Genomic DNA, 12199 nt, shown 5'->3' on the forward strand with positions numbered 1-12199 from the left:
CTAAAATCTTTTTACTATAATATAGGGACTTAAAGGAAACCAGCGATAAAACAAAGATAGCATTCATCTGGTGCTTTCTCCAACCTCTATAGGCCCCCTGACTGTTGGACCAGGCTGCTCCGTTGTGCTGCAGTCAGCTCCGGTCAAGTCTTCAGTTGGTCATGCTCCACTGTGCATGCCACTGTCCAGGCCGAATGTGCGGGGGGCACATGTGGCCCCGATGCGCCTGACGCTCCCAGCCAAGCCAAGAGATTGGATAGGTGTGCTTGGCCTGGACTGAAAAGTCCTGAGCTGGCTGTAGGACATATAAAAAGACAGAATCTGTCATGCCAGGCCCTGTCTTTATTCTGCAGGAATAGGAATGGGAGGTCTTACATGATGCAAGGTAATTGGGACACTAGTGAAGCTCTGCCCCCCTCTCGGGAACACAGTTGCGGCCATGTCCTTGAAATCTCTTGAAGCTCTTTAGAAACCTCCGCCTGCACTGCCGTGGCCCGCCCCAGGCCAGCAGCCACCAGTTGCAGCTGCCAATGCAGATGGGAGGATTGGTTCGGCATGCCGCGGGCACAGGATGGCTGCGGGGGGCTGGTCGAAACCCTAGGTAAGTGAAACTCTTGTATTTTTTTCAGTTAAGATTCACTTTAAACAGCAAAAAACAGTGAGAGATAGCTTGGGATAATGTTTTACTGCAGGAAAGTTAAAAGGGTCATTATTTCTGCTTTGTTTTGGGGCCCATATGCAATTAACTTTTTCTCCTGAGTTTTCTCCTAGGAGATAATTCTTCATCTTCTATTTAAAATAACTTTATTATCACTTTGCAATTGAAAAAGTACCAAAAAGTACCAAAACATTATTTTGAGTATTTCCATGCTTACTGGTGGCTTAAAAGGCATTTTATTGATAAGTGTGAAAATATCACCTGGAAGAAATCTCAGGAGAAAACGTTAATTGTACATGGGCCAGAGTGTGGTTATAAAACTGCAACTGTGACAGTATGATGGAAGAGTGGAATTACCCTTTGAAGTGGACCTGAACTCAACACAGGACAGAAGGAAAACAAAGAGAAATACACCCTGTATGTTTTTTTTTTTTAGAAAGTTTAGCCTGTCTAATTCCCCCTCATCTGTGACTAATTACAAGTTGTAACGTGATCTATCTCTCCCTTGTGTCAGCTGACTGCCACGCCAGATAAGCTCATTTGAAAGCACAGGATGTTAAAGGATACCCGAACTGACATGTGACATGATGAGATAGACATGTGTATGTACAGTGCCTAGCACACAAATAACTATGCTGTGTTCCTTTTTTTTCCTTTCTCTGCTTGAAAGAGTTAAATATCAGGTATGTAAGTGGCTGACTCAGTCCTGACTTAGACAGGAAGTGACTACAGTGTGACCCTCACTGATAATAAATTCCCCTGTTTACCTCTTTCTTGCTCTCAGAAGCCATTTTCTGCTAGGAAAGTGTTTTATAGTTGGAGTTTCTTATCAGTGAGGGTCACACTGTAGTCACTTCCTGTCTGAGTCAGGACTGAGTCAGCCACTTACATACCTGATATTTAACTCTTTCAGGCAGAGAAAAAAAAAAGGAACACAGCATAGGCATTTGTGTGCTAGGCACCGTACATGTCTATCTCATCATGCCACATGTCAGTTCGGGTATCCTTTAACAATATGTCTGCTGCCATGAATCAGGAAGTAGAAACACTGCAGATTTATTGTAGGATTTGTATCAGCTATTGTGTATCTTTTAGAAGGTTTGAGCTCTGAGTTCTGGTCCACTTTAAATACAATTAGAAACGTAGGTATCACAAGTAGTAGCAATAGAGTATTGTACAGTGTTAGCCATAAGGTATAACAAGTCCACAGATGGTGAGGCAGAGGACCTCTTTAGACTGTGAAGTCTACACTAATGTTTGGCCAATCCTTTCATGAAGGAGACAAGCAGCATTTCTTCTCCAGATAAAGAAGCTATTCTCGTATGTGATCACTGATGCTCTCCTCATGCGTGTATAGCCAGCCCTGTGCAGTAAAACAAGCCGGCGTTCCCTCTCATGTGTTTCATGTAGGAGACACAGTTTAGCGTGTTTGATGGTCCTATTTAGATCCCTGCAAAGTTTCCTGCCGAGGAGACGGTAGAATGGAGCTTCTGTGGTCGGGTTTGTTTGATTAAGCAATGCGCGGCTCCAGCAATGGCTGGGAAACAGCCCAATCTGTTGAAAAATGAAAAACATTTTGACAAGAAACAGGAAGTCCAACTTCAAATATTTCCCACTTTCTCGCTGGGTTTAAGTACTTCTGCAAATAAAAGGTTCTGAAGACATGAAAGGGGGCATTTTGCGCTGAACCGGACTTCACAACAACAGATAAACAAAGCCATGGCGGTCAGCTAGGAGCCCCTTCCGCTAATGGAACCAGGATAAATGGGGGCTTTAACTGGAAACTTTTACAAATGTTACACTTAATTCGGCAGGGCTTTACTGTTATTTAGAGATTCAAAGAGCTCATCAAAACGTGTATTTAAAATCCAGATAAACCCCAAATTGCAGAAATTAAATTCTTATAGAATAACGGTGGCCATAGAGGATTAATTTTCGAAATATAGCAGAACTCTGGCTATCGGCGGATGCTGCGGCGGGGGTCATAAAGTGGCACCACACTTAGGCTATTATGTAGCTTAAAGTGGCATTAAACTCTGACACAATATTAAATGAAAACATGTTTTCCTACTTTTTATTACCCATCATATTTGCTTTTGTGCACAAGTATTATTGCCTATTTACAAATTTTCCAAAGTACAGTTTATGTGCTCTGAAAGCTGCCATGGCATTTTATTGCATAGCTGCTTTATTTATGTATTATAATGTACTTAGAGAAAGTTTTTACCTTCTGCTATCTGTGCAAGCTGACATACTGCACAGCAATGTTTACAAATAGTACCTGCATAGCTTTAACAAGTTACTGTAATATTACTACTTGAGATCGTATCTACAGTGCTGCCCATAATTATTCAAACCCCTGGCAAATTTTGACTTATAGTCACTTTTATTCAACTAGCAAATAATTTTTTGATGGGAAATGACATACTGTAGATGTCTTTCAAAAGATAATAAGATGATGTACAAGAAGCATTATTGTGGAAAAAAACATTTCTCAACTTTTATTTACATTTGAGCAAAAAGTGTCCATTCCAAAATTATTCATACCCTTTTCAACAATCAATAGAAATGCCTTAATTGACTATTACATCAATCAAACACTTCCTATAATTGCAGACCAGCTTTTTGCATGTCTCCATAGGTATTTTTGCCCATTCATTGTTAGCAATGAGCTCCAAATCTTTCAGGTTGGAGGCTCTTCTTGCCATCACCCTGATCTTTAGCTCCTTCCACGGACTCTTAATTGGATTCAAGTCAGGACTCTGACTGGGCCACTTCAAAACAGTAATGTTGTCTGCTAACCGTTTCTTCACCACTTTTGATGTGTGTTTTGGGTCATTGTCATGCTAAAATGTCCACTGGTGCCCAAGGCCAAGTTTCTCTGCAGACTGCCTGATGTTGTCATTGAGAATCCTCATACTGTATATTGCTCTTTCTTTATGGTGCCGTTTACTGTGATTAGGCTCCATGGTCCTTTGGCTAAAAAACACCCCTAAAGCATTAGGTCCCCACCACGTTTGACAGTGGAGAAGGTGTTCTTTAGGTTTAGGGCGTCTCCTTTTTTACGCCAAATGAAGGAAACATCATTGTGACCAAACAATTTAATTTTTGTTTCATCTGACCATAACACAGAAGACCAGAAGTCTTCTTCTCTGTCCAGATGAGCATTTGCAAAGGCTAGTCGAGCTTTTGTGTGCCTTATCTGGAGAAGTGGTTTCCACCTTGGTCTGCATCTGTGGAACCCAGCAATGTGCAGTGTCCGTTGGGTTGTCTGCCTTGAGACATATAGCCACTAGCAGAGTGTAGATTCACCAGGATGGCCTTGGTGGTGATCCTTGGATTTTTTTCACCTCTCTCACTATCCTCCTGGCCAACACAGGTGTCACTTTTGGCTTCTGTTTTTCACCTGTTGAGTTTATTAAAACAGCTGTTCTTAATTAATCAGGGTAATTAGGATGTTTAGAACAGCTTGGACTATTTGGAATGGTATAGAACTTTGGATTTCCCACACAGACTGTGACAGTTTGATAAGGGTATGAATAATTTTGTACTGGACACATTTTGCTCAAATGTAAATAAAAGCTGAGAATTTTTTTCCCACAATAATGCCTCTTGTACATCATCTTATTATCTTTTGGGAGACACCTATCTTATTTCCTGTCAAAAAATACTTGCTGGTTGAATAAAAGTAACTTTAAGTAAAAATTTGCCAGGCATATAAATAATTATGGGCAGCACTGTAACCTTGGCAGTAAGCTTCCCCCGAAGAAGAAAGTGCTGTTTTTAACTGTTTGAATACTGTTCTGCGATCAATTTTTTTGCGGTAGTAAGTTTAAGGCTGTAAATAATCTTTTAGAGCAAAGAAGAAATGCTGATTTTCATACCTCTTTAACTCCAGATACCAGCGGCAGGGGTCAGTAAACAGCTCCTGGACTTTGACTGCAGCCAAACTCCACCTACCGGCAGAGGAAGTGACTGGGTTGAATACAAAGTGCTCGTAGTTTGGCTATTATGTAGCCATACTCTGAATAGTGGTGGAGCTACTGATGGGGTAGTATAGTAAAGCAATCACAAGATGGCACTGTCTGTAAAGTGCGGTAATGATCTCTATGGCATTGTGATTTCCTGTATTCATTCTGTGTTCCTCTCTGTTCTAAGTAAGCTGCATTACCTGATGGTGGTGTCTGATTTATCTCTGCATGTTTTCTTCAGTTAAGAGTTCTAACTTGTTATAACGGGTGCCTATCTGTGTGTAGCTACCACTCTGCTCTATCAGGTTATGGGCCCAGTCACCAGATGTCCAGACCAGAGGCGGGACAAGGTCCTCCAGCACCCAAGGCTGAGACACCAAAGTGCACCCCTCCATCCCTCCCACCCCAGTCGTCACACACTGATTGCTATTAGACTAAGAGGTGCCACAGGGCCCACAACCTCCCCAACACCGTAATCTCTAGTTATCTGGCTTGCAGTCACTGCTATGTATCCCCTTTTCTTATTTCTTTCTGCTTCAAACACAATTAGGAATGACAGCTGAATGAATTGTGCGCCCCCTCCTACACTGCGCACTGAGGCTGAAGCCTCTCCAGCCTATGCCTCGGCCCGGCCCTGGTCCAGACCCAGAGACACATATCGCAAATCTCCCTGCAGCCCAGACGAACACCCAACAGTGATCCAGTGAAGCTCAGCAAACGGCTACAGGACATCTCCCAAAGGTACTGTGATCTACAGATATCAAGTAAAGAGCAGAAGCAGATATGGCTAGCAGCCCAGAACTTTAGAAATGGGTGCACTATCATTTTTTTTTCTTGGCTGCTGTCACTTACAATAGGTTGGACAAATCTGGCATGTTTTGGACTAGTCTCTCTCCTTATGGGGGTTCTAAGGGTTTTCTTTATTTTCAAAAGCACTTTCTGAATGACAATTGCTCAGCCCAACAGCCAGAATACTGTGAAAGCAAGTATAGAGGCTGGCCAGCATCACCATATAGATCTATTCCAGGGATTGCTTTTCTGCCTACTGTGTGACAGTAACATAGGAGAACATTAAAAACCCCCTTGGCGGTATGAAAAATACCGCCAGGGGGCAGCGCAGCAGTTTTTTTTTAATTTTTTTTTTTTTAAATCATGTAGCGAGCCCAGGGCTCGCTACATGATAGCCGCTGCTCAGCGGCATCCCCCCAGCCCCGCCGATCGCCTCCGGCGATAGGCGATCAGGAAATCCCGTTCAAAGAACGGGATTTCCTGGAGGGCTTCCCCCGTCGCCATGGCGACGGGGCGGAATGACGTCACCGACGTCAGCGACGTCATTGGGAGACCCGATCCACCCCTTGGCGCTGCCTGGCACTGATTGGCCAGGCAGCGCAGGGGTCTGGGGGGGGGGGCGCGCGCCGCACCGGATAGCGGCGATCGGGCGCGCGGCGGCAGCGATCGGGGTGCTGGCGCAGCTAGCAAAGTGCTAGCTGCGTCCAGCAAAAAAAAAATTATGTAAATCGGCCCAGCAGGGCCTGAGCGGCACCCTCCGGCGGCTTACCCCGTGTCACACACGGGGTTACCGCCAAGGAGGTTAATTTACAGTGCATTTTATTCTGGGAGGAATGCTAAAAGACACTGGTAGAGGCACCCTTGATGATTCTTGACTGTAAACTATAATATTGATGAGAAGTGTAACGTCTTACTTGCTCAGAAGGACAAACCAATATTTTTTGGAAAGGTATGTTTTATTCATGCACAATAGACAAAATGTTTCAGGGGTCTTGGCCCACTTTCTCGGGTCAACAAAAGTGCCTAAAAAGCTTTCAGTCTCGAGCGTGAGCGCCTTTAATTCTGTGTCTTTTAGCATAGTCGTATTCGTTATGGAGTCGCACTCACTTGGCATCCATCAATCTCAGATGGTCAGGTGTGCAGATCAAATAGTCCCGGCGGACACCATGGGACTTAGACCATAGTAAGTGAAGAGAATGGTCCGCACCACCTTCAAAGCTTAATCTTTTTATTGGAGTAAAGACATACAATTTTTTTTTAAAAAGAACTATAAGGCAGGACAGTCCACTGTGGGGAACTAGGCAGCTTGAAGATGGGCAGGAGCCCGAAACAGTGGACTGTCCTGCCTTATAGTTCTTTTTAAAAAAATGTGTATGTCTTTACTCCAATAAAAAGATTAAGCTTTGAAGGTGGTGCGGACCCTTCTCTTCTTTTAGCATAGTCCACATCCATAGTCTTTTTTAGTGTCTTTTAGCATAGTCCACCCCCCCCCCCCAGTGGGTCATAGCCACGGGGACCCTGCAGTACTCACAACTATAAACAGGAGAGCGACCAACCAGCATCTTGCACTGACAGACCCAGGACACTGAGCGGGGACAGTTACATTCCCGCTGGCTCAAATGGAGGTTGCAAGTTTTTGCAACCCACCTTTGTGAGTATATTACTAAAGGTGGCCACTAACGATCCAATTTCTAGCGAAAAATCGTTGAAGTGATCAGAAATTCTGAGCGGATTGGTTGTAAATAATCTCCATTGATAGGCACAATCTGTTACAAATGATTTAGTTAATTTCGTTTAATGAATAGTTGTCCGATTGGAGCTTGGTCAAACCAAAATTTGGATTTTTTTTTGTTGGTTGTGATAGATAGGAAGCAAAGATCAGTTTTTCGCAATAATTGTCCTTTAAAGAAGACCTGAACTCCTGCAAAGGACAGAAGGAAAACATAGAGAAATGCACCCTGTATGTATTTAGAGAGTTTAGCCTGTCTAGTTTCCCCTCATCTGTGTCTAATTGCAAGTTGTAATTTGATCTATCCGCTGTGTCACCTGGCTGACACGGCAGATAAGCTCATTTGGAAGCACAGGATGGTAACACTATGGGCTTGATTCACAAAACCCCTGTAAAGAAAAACTTTTCTTTGGTACAGCTGATATAAATCCTGCAATAAATCTGCAGTGTTTCTATTTCCTGCTTTCATCGAAGCAGACATAGGGCTTGATTCACAAAAGAGTGCTAACTGTTAGCACGGCCGTTTCCGCGCAAATTTTCGCATTGCACGCGATCGTGAATTTTTCGCGTGAAACGATAACGTTTTCACGTGCAAACGCGAATTTTCCCGCGATATTGATATTGTTTTCGCGTAAAAAAAATCGCGCAATGCGAAAATTTGCGCGAAAATGGCCGTGCTAACAGGTAGCACTCTTTTGTGAATCAAGCCCTATGTCTGCTTCGTGAAAGCAGGAAATAGAAACACTGCAGATTTATTGCAGGATTTATATCAGCTGTACCAAAGAAAAGTTTTTCTTTACAGGGGTTCTCTTGAACTATTAAAACACAAAAACTGCCACTTACCTGGGGCTTCTATCGGCCCCATGAAGCTGGAATGTCCCGTGCTGTCCTCCTCCGATATGCTGTTTCCCGCCGCCAGCACTGATGTAATTATTTGTCTAACTAGACGAAGAGAAGTGGGGCTGCGCGGCCGTGACTGAGTGCGTACTCGCTCCCGCGCACGTCAGTGGGAGCTTGCTGCGCAGGTGCAGTACGTGCAGGCGCAATACAGGAAAACTTTGTACTGCGCCTGACGGGCGCGGGAGCGAGCACGCACGCGGCCATGCAGCCGCAGGTATATTTGTCTATCTTAGAGGTATAATTACACTGGGAACCGGCGGCGGGGAGAGGCACATCGGAGGAGGATGGCGTGGGACATTCCAGCTGCAGGGGGCCAATAGAAGCCCCAGGGTAGTTGGCAGTTTTTGTTTTTTAAAAGTTAAAGAGAACCCCTTTAAAGTTTATTATGCTGTTGGGTATATTTTAGAGCAGAGAGGAATTTCTGAGATCAGGTCCGCTTCAAGGAACGCAGAATTGAACTCTCAGTAACATTTTGCCTTTAAGTTGTGTTTTTTTTCCCCTTTTTCCTCCACCCTGATGATGTCTCAGGTTAAAATAATATCACATTTTAAAATCGGAAGCTCAGCAGGACGAAGTGACCGCAGTGAACTTGTGAACCGGGAATTCTCCAGGTAGATATCTCTCTCCGAGTTTAGAATAATAAGATCTTCCATTCCCTTTTTCCCCCTTTCCATACATCCAGCCTGAGAGACAAATATTGAAGGCTTTCCATCACATTTTTCTGAATGTGCCGCCTGATTTCTCCACTTCCACTGTGTGTGTTTTTGTAGCGTTCTGCTACAGTGTGAGTCTTGTTACTCATGTTTGGGGAGGTGTCTATAGAAAATGATGCTGTGTTGGCAGGATATCTATTTATATCATATAAATGTGATCCACATTGTGCGGAGCATAAAGAAACGTCTTACTGGCAATGAATGGAGATGATCAATTTATTCTTCTGAGCAGTGGGGTCACTGAGAGGTTATGTGCCTCAGTGTAATTTTTACATTGATGCCCCTCAAGTACTCTATTAATAGCAATGTCCATGGTGCACCAAGACCTGGCAAGGACGTCGCAGCATCAGAGGGGTGTAAGCAGGAAAATTAGGCGCCTGCAGTTAATGGACTATTTGGACGCCCCATGGGCAAAAATGCTAAATCTCTGTTTTAGGGCTCCAAAAGCAGAAATTTTGTTTCCCTCATAAATAGCGGACGCTGGGCCCAGCCAATTGAAATTTTTCGCTTTGACAATTATTGTTTTTAAAATTATTGTTTTCAATTTTGTTTTGAGAATTATCATGTTATAAATTATCGTGGTGAAATGTATTGTTTTCATATTTACATTATTTGCAGAGGAAGGGGGTTTTAAGGTTAGGCATCGGGAAGGAGAGTTTTGGGTTAGGCATCAGGAAGGGGGGTCTTAGGTTTTGGCGTCAGGAAGGGGGGTCTTAGGTTTAAGGGTCAGGAAGGAATGTCTTAGGGTTAGGCGTCAGTAAGGAGGGTCTTAGGGTTAGGCATCAGGAAGGGGGTCTTTAGGGTTAGGCGTCAGGAAGGGGGTTCTTAGGGTCAGGTGTCAGGAAGGGGGTCTTAGGGTTAGGCATCAGGAAAAACCATGCAGCAGCTACATCACCTGGCAACACTAAAAATGTCACCATGTAATAAATGTCAGAATGTAAATCAGGGATTTAAAAGATTTTACAATGGGCAAACACTGACTAAATCATTTATACATAATTATTGTTAAAATGAAGCACTTTTTTTATTACATTATTTTCACTGGAGTTCCTCTTTAAGGGCAAATTTGAATGCGTTCTATGACAAAACATTAAAAAACTCCTGTCTTCCCCATATTCTCAGTTCTGGCGGCTGGAACGCTGCTAATTGCATATTACTTGTTCTACAATTATAGGGAATTAGGGACAAGACTAATATTTATTCATTTTGACAACACCTCATTTAAAACAATATAAAATGTTTAATTACACTGAAGTATTAAGTTCATAAAATTTCAGTGATTTTAGACTGTAAAGGAAGGTGACAATCCTGGGAAAGGCTGAACCCTCGGGGGTCCGGTAAAGATGGAATAATATATATAAGTGAGGGGTCTCTGAGCGGAATGTGGATTTACTGATCTGGGCTGAATCCAGAACTTCTAAGTGAATGGAATGAAATGCACAATTCTCTTTTATTGTGATTGTGTCTCCAGCCTGGAATCTCGAGTCTCAGGGAATGTGGAGTCATGGGAGAATCGTAACTTTTAACAATTTTGAGTGTGAGCTGTTTTAATATTAGCGTTCAGATTCCATTCACCGCAATTCGCGTGGTGGAAGCGTTCGCTCAGTGCAGGGTGGGGGCTGTGTGCCAGGTACTCTGACTTACTTTCATGCAGAGTGAAAGGTTAGCTGAAGTTTAAGGCCATTTTCACAATGGAAACCGGATTTGTGGGAGCATTGCAGTGCGACGAGCGCATCGCAGCGCTAAAATCAGCCTTTGGATATTACGGCAGCAATGTGCGGTAATCTTACTTCTGGCTGCAAGCCAAGCAGGAAGTCAGGCTCTCTAGCTCTAACATCCTGTGGCCACGATTAGAATTGCGTGGAAGTGTATTAAAAAAATATGTTTTCCGTATGTGCACCGCAAAGCAAACGCAAGGAAACTTTTTAAAAGCTGCATCGCCATAGACTTACATGACTTCCGGTTTGCCGCACATGTTGCCCGACAAAGCGCTGTTACTCTTGTGGTAAATTGTGCACTACTGGCAGATCGTGTTGCACCGCGCCTGATATAAAATGCCCCATAGACTTTTTTTGGCATGGCGTTACCCTGCGGCAAAACAGGGTAATGCACTGTGTCAGTGTGAAAGCGGCCTTCGGCTAAGTTCACACTGAATTAGTTGTGATGCATTTTAGGCTCATCAAAATGGGTTTCAAAACTGGCGCATGCGTCGCAGGACACGGTACCTTTTTGACAGTCATTTATAACATGAGCAAAAGGGTTGCGCAGTGCCAAGAAGCAGTGCTGTTCACAAATTTTTGCCAAAGTAATTTTCGCATCAAAAATTTAATTTTCGATTTTGTTAAAATTTTCACGGAAATACATTGTATTTTTTGCAGTATGTGGATAATTTGCGGAAACTGAAAAACCTATACTGGGGGTACCTACCTATCTAACCTAAACTGTGGGCAACTGTACTGGCTATCTCTATTGAAGGCACCTACCTATCTAACCTATAGTGGGGGCAACTACACTTGCTATCTAAATTGAAGGCACCTTCCTAGCTAACCTATACTGGGGGCACCTACCTATCTAACCTATACTGGGTACAATTTAGCCTAGAAACTGCCCTGGTATTTATTTTTCCCTTTTAGGGACTAAAAACCACACAATAAATTTGTGCGGTTTTTAGACCCTAAAATCAGGAAATAATCATACCGCCAGGGAGGGTAAGCACACTTAAAAGACAAACAAGGTGAGTAGGGACATGTTTAATTACTTTCCTGGAGCTTCTTCCAGCCCTCAGGAATCTTCTGGTTCCCTCACTGCTGCTCTGATGTTCTCTGCTGTCCCACTGGCCACCCGTAATTCTGGACGGTGCTTCTATGCATGCGTGGTCGCTCGTTCGCAGATGCCAGCATTACTGATGGCCAGCGGGACAGTGGGGAACACCGGAGCTGTGGCAAAGGAACCAGAAGTCTTCTAGGGGCTAGAAGAAGCCCCAGGTAAGTAAATATACATGTCCCTGAATATATCCCCCAACCGTCCCGATTTGGGGGGCCCTCCCACTATCCTGCGCTGCCCCCCTTGTGTCCTGGCCAGCTGGGCAGAGAGAGGAAAAATCGTCCACTCCTCACCGAACGCTCAGGTCCTCGCACTCTGCCGTCACTTCCGGGTACCGCCCTGCCTGAGCGTTCGGTGAGGAGTGGACGGCTGTGCGCGCGGCAGCTGATACCAGCCTCAGAAACCAGGACAGCCCACGGTGGCCCACACAAACGGGGGAGAGCCCGTCAAAAAACTCATGTGTTGAAAACTACTTTTAATGTGTAAGTGCAATATTTTTTAGCATTAAAATTTTTAAAACAGTATTATGCTATGTTGTGCCTCTTTTTGGAGGTCTGCATCTAAGTCTATATGAAGAGGAAAGTGTAGAGTGGGAGAACTGATGATCCATTAACCC

The sequence above is a fragment of the Hyperolius riggenbachi genome, chromosome 5 (genome assembly GCF_040937935.1).
Source record: "Hyperolius riggenbachi isolate aHypRig1 chromosome 5, aHypRig1.pri, whole genome shotgun sequence".
Lineage (NCBI taxonomy): Eukaryota > Metazoa > Chordata > Amphibia > Anura > Hyperoliidae > Hyperolius > Hyperolius riggenbachi.